A 15,355-nucleotide genomic window follows, 5' to 3' on the forward strand; every position below is an offset into this window, starting at 1 on the left:
CAGAGGACAAAGACCAAGCCAACTCAGGCAACATTTGCAATCATCCTCCCCTGCATTGTGTAGCTAGCCTACCTCATCCCATGGGGAGTGATGGGACATCATATTTTAAGTACCATACATCATAGATTCAAGTTTATTGGAATTTCATCCCATAAATCAGGAGGCAATAAAACACGAAGGAAGGAGCATGGCCTTTGGAGCCAGCCAGACCAGGTTTAATTTTCATTGTTTTGCTTAGTATGATGTGGTTAAGAACTCCAGAATTAAGCAGAACCAGGTTCAAATGCTATTATGCTATTTCTTATCTCTATAACTTTGGGAAAATTACCCACCTTCTCTGAGCCTTCACTTTCTAATATGTAAAACAGGGACAATAACACTATACTCATGGATTTTTGGTGAAAATTAAATGAGAAAATACATGTGTGTCAGCTAGGATGTCTTTAGCTCCAAGTAACAAACCAAAACTCGAAATGGCAGGAAGTTTCAGGATTGGTTAATTCATCAAAAACTCTTCTTTTCATCTTAATGCTTTTCCAACTTTGGTATATAGACTCTTCTAGGCTGGCTTCCCTCATGGTCATAAGATGGGTGCCACGGTTCCCAAATTTATATCCAGATGCTACAATATACAAAGCAGAAAAGGGTCATCTCTTCCTTTTGTGTCTTTCTAAAAATAAGAAAACCTTTCCCAGAAACATCTCACTGATACTGTCTCCCACATCTTTGGCCAGAGCTGGATAATAAGCCTGCCTTTAATCCAATCGCTGACAAAGGGGGAATGGGATCACCATGATCGGCTTGGCCAGTTATACTGGATATAGAGCCCCTTTTCCTGCCAGATGGATTGCTGGGTAAAATTAGAATTCTATTAGCAGAGAAGAGGCAGGACGGCTACTGGGTAGGCAAGCAACAAGGTCTGTTACAGCATGGAATCTGGCACATGGTAAGCATTTAAGCATTTAACTCGTTATTAACTCTTACTAGCTGTATGAACTTATTCAAGTCACAAATCTCATAGATCCCCAATTTCTTAATCTGAAAATGGGAGTAGGATTATCAGCTTTGTTGGATGGTTATAAAGTTAAACAAGATGACATGTGAAATCTTCAGAGCTTAGTAAATGATAGCTACTTATAGTTGTATATAATTATTGCTAGAGTACTTGGGCAGCAGGCTGACATCTTCAGCAAAGGTTCCTGGGGTTAGCACCAGGCTGAAAAGCTCAAAAACATGAGCACTAGAAACTATACATACTCAATTTTCTATAATTGTGATTCTGTGTGTTAATTTGCCAGACCTTAATCCAGTTGCCTGTGCCCAATAGTTCTCCCTTCATGTAAGGAGATCCAGTAAGAAAATGATTTCTGCTAGGTGGTCCCCTGCCCTTGCCCCTAGAGGGCACTAAAGGCAATCCTGCCTCTCCTACTGGATTTGATGGCCCAACACCAACATCAACCAATCCAAGATCCCTCTTCTTGGGCTTTGAGCCCTCAACTCAGGATGGGAGCTTGATTCTCCACAGCACCCAGGGTTATAATTGTGTCAGACCCTGATTCCCATCCCAGCTCTGCCACTTATGAGCAGTGTGACTTAGGCAAAGCACTTAACCTCTGTTTGTTTGTCTGTCTGTTTGTTTGTTTGACAGAGTCTTGCTCTGTTGCCCAGGCTGGAGTGCAGTGGCCCAATCAAGGCTCACTGCAACCTCCACCTCCCAGGTTCAAGCGATTCTCCCACCTCAGCTTCCTGGGTAGCTGAGAGTACAAGTATGCACCACAATGCCTGGCTAATTTTTGTATTTTTAGTAGAGACTGGGTTTTGCCATGTTGGCCAGGCTTCTCTTGAACTCCTGACCTCAAGTGATTCTCCCACCTCAGCCTCCCAAAGTGCTAGGATTACAGGGGTGAGCCACCATGCCCAGCTGCTTTACCTCTCTTTGAATATCATCTGCCAGACCTGTAAAATGGGGTGCAGCCTCATGTTTGCTACCTTTCCCTCAAACTCAGGCCTCTGGTCACTTGAAATGATCTGACGTTACTGAACAGATCACAGTATCTCCCCCTCCAAGCCATTATAGATTACTTTCCCTTCCAAAATCAATGCCAACCCCATTTCATCCTCACCTATCAGGATGGGGTTTAGGAAAGCATTTCCTCTTTCTCCACCTCCTGCCCACAGCTCAAATGATCCTAAAGCACCTTGGACTTGCTTCTTTTGTTCTTTTAATGGTTTATCAGTATTGTTTTAAATATTTTTATTGATACATAATAGATGTATATATTTTGGGGGTACATGTGATAATTTAATACATTCATATAATTTGTAAAGATTGAATCAGTATAATCGGGATATCTGTCACATTAAATATTTGTCTTTTCTTTATGCTACAAATATTCAAATTATTTTCTTCTGTTTTGAAATATATAATACATTATTGTAAACTATAGTCACCCTACTGATCTATCTAACACTAGGTTTTATTTCTTCCATCAAACTGTGTATTTGTACCCATTAGTCAAGCTCTCTTCATCTCCCTTCCCTCCTACTCTTCCTGTCTCTGGTAACCACCAATCCGCTCTCTATCTTCATGAGATTCAGTTTTTAAGCTCCCGCATATGATATTTTTCTTTCTGTGCTTATTTCACTTAACACAATGACCTTCAGTTCCATACATTTTGCTGCAAATGACAGAATTTTATTCTTTTTTATGGCTGAATAATATTCCATTGTGTATATGTACCACATATTCTTTATCCATTCATCTTTTAATGGATACTTAAATGGATTCTGTATTTTGACTGCTGTGAATAGTGTTGCAATAAACATGAGAATGCAGGTATCTCTTTGATGTATTGGTTTCCTTTTGGATAAGTACCCAGTCCTGGAATTGCTGGATCATATGGTGGTTCTATTTTTAGTTTTTTGTGGAACCTCCATAAAATTTTCCATAGTGGCTGTACTAATTTACATTTTGACTAACAGTGTATAAGGGTTCCCCTTTGTCCACATTCTTTCCAGCATTCATTATTCCCTATCTTTTTGATAAAGGCCTTTTTAAAAATTTTTATTTATTTATTTATTTATTTATTTATTTTATTTTATTTTTTTTGAGACAGAGTCTTACTCTGTTGCCCATGCTGGAGTGCAGTGGCACAATCATGGCTCACTGAAGCCTCGACTTCCCAGGCTCAAGCAATTCTCCTAGCAATTCTCCTATCTAAGCGTCCTGAGTAGCTGGGACTACAGGCATCCGCCACCATGCCCAGCTAAGTTTTTGTGCGTATTTTGTAGAGACGGAGTTTCACCATATTGCCCATGCTGGTCTCAAACTTCTGGACTCAAGTGATCCACCTTTCTTGGCTTCCCAAAGTTCTCGGACTACAGGAGGGAGTCACCACACCCAGCCTATAAAAGCCATTTTAACCGGGATACCTTGCACGTATTGCTATAATTGCATTGCTCTCCCAGGATGGGAACTTTTACTTGTCTTTCTTAACCACTAGGTTGTGAGACCACAAATTAAGAGGAAGGTCCCTGGACTTACTCATTGCTTTATCCTCAGAAAAATAAAGAGTGTTGAAATGTCATCACTGCAGGGAAATGCTATCAGTGAAGGGGAGCTCCAGTTTCCAGTGAAGTTCCATGGGTGTTACCTGGAGCCCCAGTAGCACCATGGAATCATTCACCTCCCTCCCTTCTCACCCCTGGAATCCCAACTTCAACAAATAGCAAGATGATTTCCTACCTTGGGAGCTATCCCAGCAAGTGGAGCATTTCAATAAACAAATAATAAGTGTGGAACAAATGGAAGAGGGAAATGTGGGACCCCAAGAGGAGGATTGGAATGAGACTTGGCAAGAGGCTGTGAATACATCCAAAGCTGATAGATTTATTATTGAGAAGTTTGTTTTTCCTCATGGATCTTTCCTACCTCCAGTATAATAGCACGCAGGGCAGGACATAAAGCCAAAGTGATTTGGAGGAAGCAGGACACCTAAATTCATTTGACTTGGAAAGAGCTTTAAATTTTTACATTCTGTCTTCAAACACAGAGTTTCCCAATGGTCTTAGGGGGATGCGTGTACATTTATGCACATGTGCATCCTAGATTTTTGTTTCTTTCTCACAACATGCACACACATACATGCGCACACACTTCGATAGGCAGAGATTGATTTTTATAAAACAATCACATTCCCATGCTTCTCCAAGAAATTAGGTAGAAAAGAGACCCTTAAACTTCTTTTTTAAATTTTTTCTGGAGCTCAGGAGGATTTAGGCATTCCAGATTCTCATATTTCTCCAAGGTGAACCAAATGTTTCACTTGCATATTTCAGGGTCCCATTTCTTCCCATTTAATGCTCTAACTTTCCTGTAAGAAACTTGGGGCACCTGTGATTTCTATGAACATTGTAATTCTGCACCCACAGGATTAAAATTTCGGTCTGACTTTCAATGATCTCAGTCCCACAGCTATAATAGATTATATATTAATATAATTAATGTTAATATTAATATAATTAACCTATTCATATATAGTTTTGTATATTAGTTATAAATACATATATATTTTAAAGCTATAATGGAAGCTCTCTGGTTCTCTGAACATGCCTAGAACTGAGAGTTTAGAATCCTGAGCTTGAATGTTTTTTTATAAGAACTTTGGCACCATCAGAAGCAACTGATTCATCTTAAAATCCTCGGTCACAATTCTCACCTTAGTAGTGCATTTCAGCAGCCATTTGGTCTTCCAAAGACTTGCCTTTGAAGGCATTTCATCCCAGTTATTCACAAGGTGCTAGTTTAAGTAACTTTTGCTATTGCGTGCCATGGACTACCGTGGACAGTTGTTGGGAAATACAGTTCGCCAACCTCCAGATATCCTTGTATATTCTTGTTTGTCCCAAACAGCAAGGACTAACCATTTTCTGACCCTGAATCATTTATATAATTAGTCACAAAAGCAGTTAGGTAGGTAGGTCAAGGTGACCACAATGTGCAGCAATTCACTCTCCAAGGAAAGGAGACTGGCTTGTTAACTGCTTGCTATAAAAGGTTCTGCCCTTAGCCCAGGATTCCTTGGTGACATCACAGCCCCAAGGCACGCATAGCTGCCATCTGGGCCACTGTATTGACTCGTGGGATTTGAGGGCAAGGAAACTCGCTCTACCATGCTCTTGGCCCTTTTGTTTGCTATGGTATCTTTTTCTGATCCACTGGGTCTTGCCTACTTTCAGCTCCCATAGAGTTGTGGCAAGCCAATTTGGAGTCCTGTTACTCCTTGTCATCTTCCATGAGGTTGGAACTCTTCCCTGATACAGTATCCCATTTTCTACTGGCAATGAAGTCATCATTGAATTCAAGCCCACTCAGGTCATATTACAATCCCAGATTCCTATCATGGAGGGTCAGTTTCCCATGACCGCTTTCATATCAAGTATTATATCAGCAGCTTCCTGTCAGGAAAACACATCATTCTAGATCTGTGCTATCCAACACGGTAGCCATTAACCACGTGTGGCTATTCACATTTAAGTATTAAAATTAAGCAAAATTATATGTTACAAATTATATATCTTGAACAGGGTTCTGGGGCCCCTGGCTATATGCCAGGTACTGTCTTTTTAGTAATTGGATCTGATGGATCCTGGGAAGTTCCAGGGAATTCTAAGAGGCGGGGGGAGGGGTGGGCGGGATGGCTGGTGCAGTGGCAACAGGGTACCCAGGGAGCTTGGGGGTGGTTACTATTTACTAGCCAGTATAGAAATATTTTAACACTTTAATAACCAATACAGTCGAACGTACCTAATGCAGTCCTGTTGGCCGGGGTTATGACTATGTAAATGTTATTCATAATTAAGCCATATAGGGGGTCTGTGAGTATATTTCCATTCTTGTTAAGATTTCAGTTTCTCCTACATTAATAATTGCCTTTTTGTTTTCTTTTGCTTAGTTTCTGTATTTCCATCACTAAGTCTTCTCTCAAACTCTTTGAAAGAACAGTATGATGACCAAATCTGTCAGGTCCAGCTATATCCCAGGCATTATGATGGCTTAACTATGGCTATCCATCAGATCCAGCTACTAAAAAGACAGTACCTGGCATATAGCCAGGGGCCCCAGAACCCTGTTCAAGAGGCCAGCGTTTGTTCAGATCAGTCAGTTTCTGTGCCAGTCAGCAGCCTCCAGTCCCTCCTGGGCACTGCCTTTGGCTCCCCCAAAAGGCTGACCTGAGCCTTGCTTGCTACACCTACCTGGCCCAGGGAGCCCTGCATGAGAACCATCCTGAGACTGCCCTGGTGCCACCTGGCTGCCAGGTAATAGCCAGCCATCCTCACCTCCCACATATCAGCCCCTGTCCCTGAGTGTTCCACCTGCCCCCAGGAGGCTCAAACCTCACCAGGAGAGACAGCAGCCCTGGAAGAGATGTTGGTATCTCAGAGGACAAATATTTTTTAATGGCTTCTCTGGTCATAATGTATAAATACTGCAAAATGATTAACCAAAAATTGTTAAATAATTGTAGATACAATTATATTAGAGAATGGAGGAGGGAAGCGCTATTAGAGAAATCTTCCATTGTTCAAAGTCAGTAGATAATGTCTGAACCTTGGTGTTTCAGGAATACCCTTAAAATAAAAAATAAAAAAAAAAAGGACTAGGTCTATAATAAAAAGTGACGAACTCTGCTTAGGGGGATTGGAACTGGTTCACAGAGAAAGGGGTGTTTGAGATGGGTCTTGAAGAGAGTATAGAAGTTCCCAGTTCCACAAAGGTTGAACTCTAAGGTGAGTGGGTATCTTAAAGGAAGAAAATTCCTGGGCAAGGGTGGTGAAGTATAATAGGAAGTACAAAGGCACAAAAGCATGGGAACATCATTTTGGGGACAAACAATGAACTGTCCCATGGAGTGAGAAGTTCAGGGGCCATGTTAGGAGAAGACAATGGTAGAAATAAAGCAGAGACAGAAGTTTGTGACCAGAGCCCAGCGGCCTCCAGTGTAGCCCAAGTGGTCCCCTCCCTCAAATTGGTGGCAGCATAACAGGTACAAATCCGAAAAGCAATTTGGAAACACACATCAGAAACCTTGAAAATGTTTCTATCCTCTATCTCAGTGATCCTACTCCTGGGGATTGTTCCTGAGAAAATACAATTTTTAAAGCATAGAGTGAGCAGCACACACTGGTATTTTTTTTTTTTTTTTTGCATCATTATTGGAAATAGTGAAAAACTGGACAAAAACAAAAGTTTCATCAGAGGAGAATACTTAAGTAAAAGATAGCAAATTCCCCCAGTGAATAATAAATATGCAGACTGGTATGCCTGTCATAATTTAGGTGGGCTCACCCAGCGGGCCTGCTGGGCCCAGTATCATAGGATGGTACTAATGCCATCCCCATCTTATAGATGAGGACCTGGCGGCTCAAAGAGATAGAATGATCTGCTCAGTGCTATCTAGTTTCAAAGTAGAGGAGCTGAGATTCCAACCCAAGTCAACATGATGGCAGAGCAGTCGGTGCTTTTCCTCTGCCACATGATGCCAGTTGTCGATGATGATCATGTTACCTGTGGAAAGTCCCTTTACATGACCCCTGGCATATTTCTTCAGTCTTGGGAGAACAATGCTAAGCCAGAGTGGACACAAGGGGCTGGCAATAAGTAGCAAAAGAGAAAAAAACTGTATGATACAAGGCTAAGCAATAAAAACAGAATACATAGTTGTATCAGTAATAAAAGCAGTCAGAAAAATTATGCTCATGGACAACAGCAGGAAGGGGTAAGGAGAAATGGAAACAGATAATGTGTGAGTGGGTGCTCTCTTTCCTCTTTCTCTTCTTGAAGTTTCCGTTCTTAACACTGTATTATTTGCACAATAAAAAAACAATTCACAATGAAAGATAGAAAGACAGAAAATACGAGTCCCTGGGGTGGCCCATGGCCATGCCTTGAGTCCAGCTGCAGCTCTAGGATTTCCAAAGCCATTCTGACAGCAGCACTCACAAAGAAGAAGCTAGTTCCTTTTGGATGAAGGGGGGAAGGAGAAAAATGTAGCGTGTGACCCATGCCAAGAGGCTTAAGTTCCTTGCCATCATGCTTCAGGGGTGGTGTCATTGCCACATCTGATCAAGCTCTTACCCTGGCTGGGGAGGTATGCCTGTGACCTGGCACTTCCCAGTTCAAGAATTTTTGCATCTAATGATCCCTGTTCATGTGTTGATCCCTGTTCATGTGTTTCACCTCTGCTGGCTGGGTCTTGGGTTTGGCTTTGCTGGAGGAAGGGCCAGTGTGGGATTCTCTCTAACTGAGGAACAGAGGCCAAGATGACTTTAGCCAGCAAAGAGAACAGTGAAACAGCAACATTTATGCCTGGGGTGCAGTGATTTTTCTTTGGTTCATGCTCACACCCCATACCTCATTTGATTTTATTCTACCCTTTAGATCACCATTCCTTTCCAGATTTCACACATTTGCCTATGCTGGTCTCTGTCCAGAATGCCCTGTCTCATTCTCCTTGACAGAACTAAGCCCTGCCCATCCTTCAATACCACTTCATTGATGAACCTTTTTCCAATCTCCTTTTGGGGAATGAATCATTCCATCCTCTGGCTCCCAAAACACTTGATTTGTATCTTTCCTATGGCAATTGCATTTGTCTGCAGTACATTATAATTATTTATGCCCACGTCTGTTTCTCCTACTAAATGGTGAGCTTCTCAAGGTGGCCAAGAAATATGTCTTATCCAACTCTGATCCCTCACACAATGTCTGGCATGTGGTAGGTGCTCAATCAATGTATGGAATGACATTAATTTACAATGGTTGAATTCTTCCTCTTTCTATGCACGGGCTCTCTGGGAAAGCTATTGAGATTATAGGCAGATGACCAATTGGTTTTTATGTCCATTTGAAAGAGGCAGGAAGAGGAAGAGAGTTAAAGCTATCTGTGGATCCATATTCCAGAGATTTCAGCCAGTGCTCCTTAGGGGGATGATAACTGGAATAATAACTAACACATGCAGAGGCTCTTACTTACACTTTCACACTCATTAACTCAGTTGAGTCACACAAGGGCTCATGGAGGTAGGTTGGTTGGGCAGTATTTGGCCTGTTCCAGTGTTACAGCTGAGGAAACCAAGGCTCAGAAAAATGAAGTGATTTGCAAGATTACATCAACTCAAAGTAGGGCTGGGACTCAAACCCAGATCTGTTGACTCCAAATTCCATGCTCTTGGAAATGCTGAGATGACAAGGGCACAAGCAACTCTTCTCCTTGATAAAGGTTTGCAGAAGGAAGAAAGGAAGCCTATGGTTAACCTTGATGAAGTATACTTGCACCAGGCCCCAGTTGTTATCCTCATACATATTTACCTCTCATCCAGGGCAGAGACCATGCTTTCTCCATCATTTCTCTCTCCAAAGTTCAGGTCTTTGGCAAGCCTCACACTTTTGCTGGGTCTTGATTTTCAGGTCTAAAATGAGGAGGCTGAGCTAGAAGTTTAAATTGGGTCACATTCACACTGGCATCCAACACAGAGCCTGGCGCACAGTTTCCATCACCCTCTCCATGGATGACTCCCAGTTCCAACACTAGAGGCCTCCAGGACTCCAGCTGACATGATGCAGTGTGTACTCTGCACGTTGCAGCCTCTTCCCAGGCTGGCTGTGGAAACTGAGCCTCCTCCAGACAGCAGGGCTGCTCTGCTCATGCGGATCAAGTCCAGAGCCTCATTAGTCATGTCAGATGACATAGTTAACACTTGGGGCCGGTACAGCCAGTTCATCAAAAGCTCCTATGTGCCTGGCTCCATCACCGCAGCTGAGGAACTACTGTATGTGGAGTAGGCAGTACATCAGAGGAACAGCGCCAGAGTGCTTCCAAATTGGTTTTGATTAATTGCATAGACCTGTCTTTAATTGGTGCCAGTGTAGCAGCCAGAGAACTTATGGGAAAGCAGGATGTTATGCTTTCATTCCCTGAAGTCCCATAAAGCAATGAAAGATGAGGAACAGAATCACTGCTTGTTGAAAATTCATCGACTGTGCAGACCTAGAAAACACAAATAAGTATCTAAATTGAAACCTAACCTCATTTTCCCAACTCATTGGAAGCCATGCATGTTCCCCTCTGCCCTGCCTGCCTGCCGAGATATGCAGCTGAGCAAAGGGTGTGATTTCTAAGAAACAAGTGCTTTAGCACAGAGACAGCATCCTCACCTCTCCCTCCTGGAATCGACGCCTAGAGGTATTTGGGAAAGCGCCTCCCCTCAGAAACGCCTCCCTTCAGCCCATCTCCATCCTATGAACTGTTACCAGAGACTGATTCACTTTGGGTGAAGCATTCATTCACACATTCATTCTTTCTTTTCTACCTCTTGGAGATTTAAGACATATGTATTGACCGTGTACTAAATACAAAGCACTGTTCTGGTGTCATAAGGAATATAGTAGAATGAAAAAAAAAAAAAGACCCTTTTCCCAGGAAAATGATTATATAGGAGAAAAGAGAGGACAGATGAACTGATGCATGGTGAGTGACATCACATAAAAGAGGAACCATTGGGATTTGGCATCAAGAAGACTTGGGTTCAAATCTCAGTTCTGTTTCTTCTTACTGAGCCACCTCAGATAATCACTTTAATTCTCTAAGCTCCTCTCTCTTTGGGAGGGTGGAGTGCAGTGGTGCAATCACAGCTTACTGCAGCCTCCAACTCCTGGGCTCAAGTGATCCTCCCATCTCAGCCTCCCGAGTAGCTAGGGCTACAGACGTGCACTACCACACCCAACTTTTTCTTATTTTTTTTTTTTTAGAGATGGGGCCTTACTCTGTTGCCCAGGCTGGTCTTGAACTCCTGGGTTCAAGCGATCCTCCTGCCTCAGCCTCCCAAAGTGCTGGGATTACAGGCATGAGCCACTGAGTCTGGCCTGAGTTTTAATTATAGAATAAAATAATGATACTTACTGCACATGTCAACTGTGAGACTTATAAGAATGAGCAGGGTGGAAAGTACCCAGCACAGGGCCTGGCACTGATCAATAAATTGTTGCCAATTCCAAATAAGCATCACTAGTGAGGCTCTGATAGGGTGCTGGGTGACAGCTCAGTATTCAAGGAACAAACCATTACTGATCACAGACTCTATGCCAGGCTCTATCCTGGACATTAGGGATTTAGATAGGAAGCTCAGTCCTGCCCTTGAATGAGACTGAGGTCCACTAGGGAGTCACAGTGATTTAAGGTGGTAAGAATAGCAAAGTGTCACAGGTGTGTTCACAGAAATCTACTCAGGGAGCAGTGAGGAGAAAAGGAGATGGGGTCACTTCTACCTGGGAAATCAGGATAGATTTGCCTAAAGAGGCAATGCTGGAACTACGTCCTGACACATAAGAAGATTTTCATGGCCGGGCGCGGTGGCTCAAGCCTGTAATCCCAGCACTTTGGGAGGCCGAGACGGGCGGATCACAAGGTCAGGAGATCGAGACCATCCTGGCTAACACAGTGAAACCCCGTCTCTACTAAAATACAAAAAACTAGCCGGGCGAGGTGGCGGGCGCCTGTAGTCCCAGCTACTCGGGAGGCTGAGGCAGGAGAATGGCGTGAACCCGGGAGACGGAGCTTGCAGTGAGCTGAGATCCGGCCACTGCACTCCAGCCTGGGCGACAGAGCGAGACTCCGTCTCAAAAAAAAAAAAAAAAAAGATTTTCATTTACAGATAAAGAAGGAAGCATTTTCCATGCACAAGGCCACAGTTTCCTTCCTTTTGTTCCTAGAGCAAACAGGGGTTACCCCCATAGAATCTTGGAATTAGCTGTTCTCTTTGTATAGAAAGTTCTTCCCCTAAATTTTCCCAAAGCTGGCTCCTTGACATTTATAACCCGATATTTTATGTTTTTGTTTGTTTATTGTATATCTCTCCTACTAGAATGACAGGTCCGTGAGAGCCTGAGATCCTGGCTGTATTTTCCTCCACTCTGTTACAACATCTAGAACATTGCCTGGCATATAGTAGGCATTCAGTATACATTTGTTGCATAAATAAATAAACAACAGGAGGCACAGGAGGGCATACTGAAATTGAGGACCTATTCTAAGCACAGTGCCTGGCACGCAGCAGACACTGAATTTTCTTTTGTAAAACTGAATAATGGGAAATGCCTGAAGCATAGGCCAGAGGAACTGAAGTGGAAGGTAATAGAAGAGGTGGCCTCTGAGATGCACCCAGGAAGAATGACAATGTGATAGCGATGCTAGGAAGGGGATCGGGAGGATTAAATCATAGAACCTTTAAGTCCCTTCCAATCTTGAGCTTCTGAGAATTTCTCCCGAACAAATAATTTCTTGTCACCCTTCCTGATCCCCTCACTCACACCCCTCCTTTCCACTCCACCCTGTCTGGAGGCTGTAAGGACATCTGACGCATCATTTCCTGCCAATGTAAATCATAGACTGCTGTGTGATGCTCGTTCGCAGGTTTTACCATCCCCAGATGGAGATGGCCCCAAATCTCAGGGTGGAGGCCTCGAGCAAAGCCAGCCTTACCACAGGGTGGCAAATAAGGGGGAACTGTTTACCCACCAGCACCTTCCTGGCCCTGCTCCCAGATAATTTTATTTCCTCTGGTCCTGGATCTGCTCCTTAGTTGGATGCAGCTCAGTTCACTTGCTGGTGCACTGATGTGTGACTGTTTAACTACTGCTGCTTCCTGTCCCAGGGATCCTGGGCTTCAGGGAGCATGGGAAAGAGACAAGAAAGAGAGCTTTATATGAGGTAAGCCTTGACAGTAATCATAAAAGTCAAAGACTAACTTACACTTAGATAGTGCTTCACAGTTTACAAAGCCCTAGAGGACCCCTATTCATCCTTCAAGGCCCGAACAAATGTTACCTCTTTTCACTAACTTTCAACTCTCCCAGGCAGAGCTAATCCTTTCCTCCACACTTGATAAAACCTCCATGAAAGCCCTTACTGCCTTGTAATAAACGTATCTGTGTACGTGTCTCATTTCCTCCAGTAAACCATCAGAACCCTGGGGACAGATCTCTTTTCTCCCAGTAAAACACATTTCTTTCTTTCTTAAAAAGTAATTTTAATGTTCATTATACATATTTTCTAACTACAAAAATAATATTTACAGTTATAATAATAAAAATTATATATATAAAAGCATAATGAAGCAAATTGAAAATCACTTATAATTTCATCACCCAGATCAAACCACTGGTAACGTTTTGGATATATCTTGAGGGCTTTTTTTTTAGCATACAGAAAGAAAAAATGGGACCATATAATGCATGTGGTTTTACAGTCTGATTTTATCACCTATCTTATTGTGAACATCTTTAGACATCATTGACAGTTCTTTAAAAATATCATCTTAAATAGCTGCATTATTTCTCTTAATGAGTATGCCATAATTTTCTTAACAATTTCTCCATTGTGGGATATTTGGGTTATTTCCTTCTTTTTACTATTTTTACAAATAAGTCTGCAATGAATAGCTGTTACATAAATCTTTGTCTGCATCTCTGACTGTTTTCCTAAGAAAGATTCCTAAGAAATCTTCCTAGAAGATTCATTCCTAGGTCAACTGGTTTAAACTTTTTTTTTTTTTTTTTTTTGAGAGGGAGTCTTGCTCCATCGCCCAGGCTGGAGTGCAGTGGCACGATCTCAGCTCACTGCAACCTCCACCTCCCGGGTTCAAGCGAGGCTCCTGCCTCAGCCTCCCGAGTAGCTGGGATTACAGGCGTGCACCACCATACCCAGATAATTTTTGTATTTTTAGTAGCGACGGAGTTTTACCATGTTGACCAGGCTGGTCTCGAACTCCTGACTTGTGATCTGCTCACCTCGGCCTCCCAAAGTGTTGGGATTACAGGTGTGAGCCACTGCGCCCAGCCCGGTTTAAACTCTTTAAAGCTTTGTGATGCTTATTGCCAAATTGCTCTGAGAAAAAAAAATCAATTTATAATTTCACCAATGCAACAACATGTCTCACCTGACCAACATTATAATCCCATTTGTATCTTTACCAAGTCCAGTGTCCTTTTCACAATGTCTCACAAGTTAAGTAATTTTTCTTAAACACAGCAGAAATTATACAACCAAACTTAAGAGTTATCCTCTTCCAAGATGTCAACCTGGGTGGGCATATTCATTTATTTATTTATTTATTCATTTTTTTTTTTGAGACAGAGTCTCACTTTGTAGCCCAGGCTGGAGTGCAGTGGCGTGATCTCGGCTCACTGCAAGCTCCGCCTCCGAGGTTCACACCGTTCTCCTGCCTCAGCCTCCCAAGTAGCTGGGAGTACAGGCGCCCACCACCACGCCTGGCTAATTTTTTGTATTTTTAGTAGAAACGGGGTTTCACCATATTAGCCAGGATGGTCTCAATCTCCTGACCTCGTGATCCACCCACCTCAGCCTCCTAAAGTGCTGGGATTACAGGCGTGAGCCACCACGCCTGGCCCAGCATATTTATTTAAACAGTGCTTCCACTGCTTTAAACATCTTTTTTATTTGAAAATTGGCTGCAAAGCAGACAACACATTTTTTTGCATCTAAATTACAATACACTCTGTCTTCAGGGAATGATTTTTGATTTTTGGCAATAGTCAAAAAGTCACTTGAAATTCGTGAGATGAGAAGCTACAGCTGGGTTTGGGGTCAGAAATGAGGTGCAGTATTACAGTAATGAGATTGAGGTCTTTTGCAACTTGTAAAGCAAGTCCCAGAGGAGTTCTGGGCAGTAGTGGCATCATCAGAATAAAGGCTGATCCTTCTAGCATGACCATTCCAAAGCGGCTGCACTCAGGTGGAGGTATGACTGTAGCACAGTTATGGAACCTCCTCTCATGACTTCATCGTTACTCTGTGGATAGCCCCAGGACCAGGTGTCAACTTATTTCAGAACTGAGCTCCAGGCCAGGTGTGGTGGCTCACACCTATAGTCTCGGCATTTGGGGAGGCCTAGGTGGGTGGATTGCTTGAGCCCAGGAGTTTGAGACCAGAGTGGGCAACATGATGAAACCCTGACTCTATAAAAAATGCAAAAATTAGCTGGGCATGGTGATACATGCCTATAGTCCCAGCTACTCAGGAGGCTGAGGTGGGAGGATCACCTGAGCCCAGGAGGTAGAGGCTACAGTGAGCTGTGATGGAACCACTGCACTGTAGCCTCGGTGACATAGGGAGAGCCTGTCTCAAAAAAAGTGAAAAAGAACTGATCTCCAGGCCAGGCATGGTAGCTAATGCCTGTAATTCTAGCACTTTGGGAGACTGAAGGAGGAGGATCACTGGAGCCCAGGAGTTCAAGACCGGCCAGGGCAACATAGTGAGACCCTGTCTCTATCAAAAAA

The sequence above is a fragment of the Colobus angolensis genome, unplaced genomic scaffold, assembly GCF_000951035.1.
Source record: "Colobus angolensis palliatus isolate OR3802 unplaced genomic scaffold, Cang.pa_1.0 Scaffold205, whole genome shotgun sequence".
In the NCBI taxonomy this organism is placed as follows: Eukaryota; Metazoa; Chordata; class Mammalia; order Primates; family Cercopithecidae; genus Colobus; species Colobus angolensis.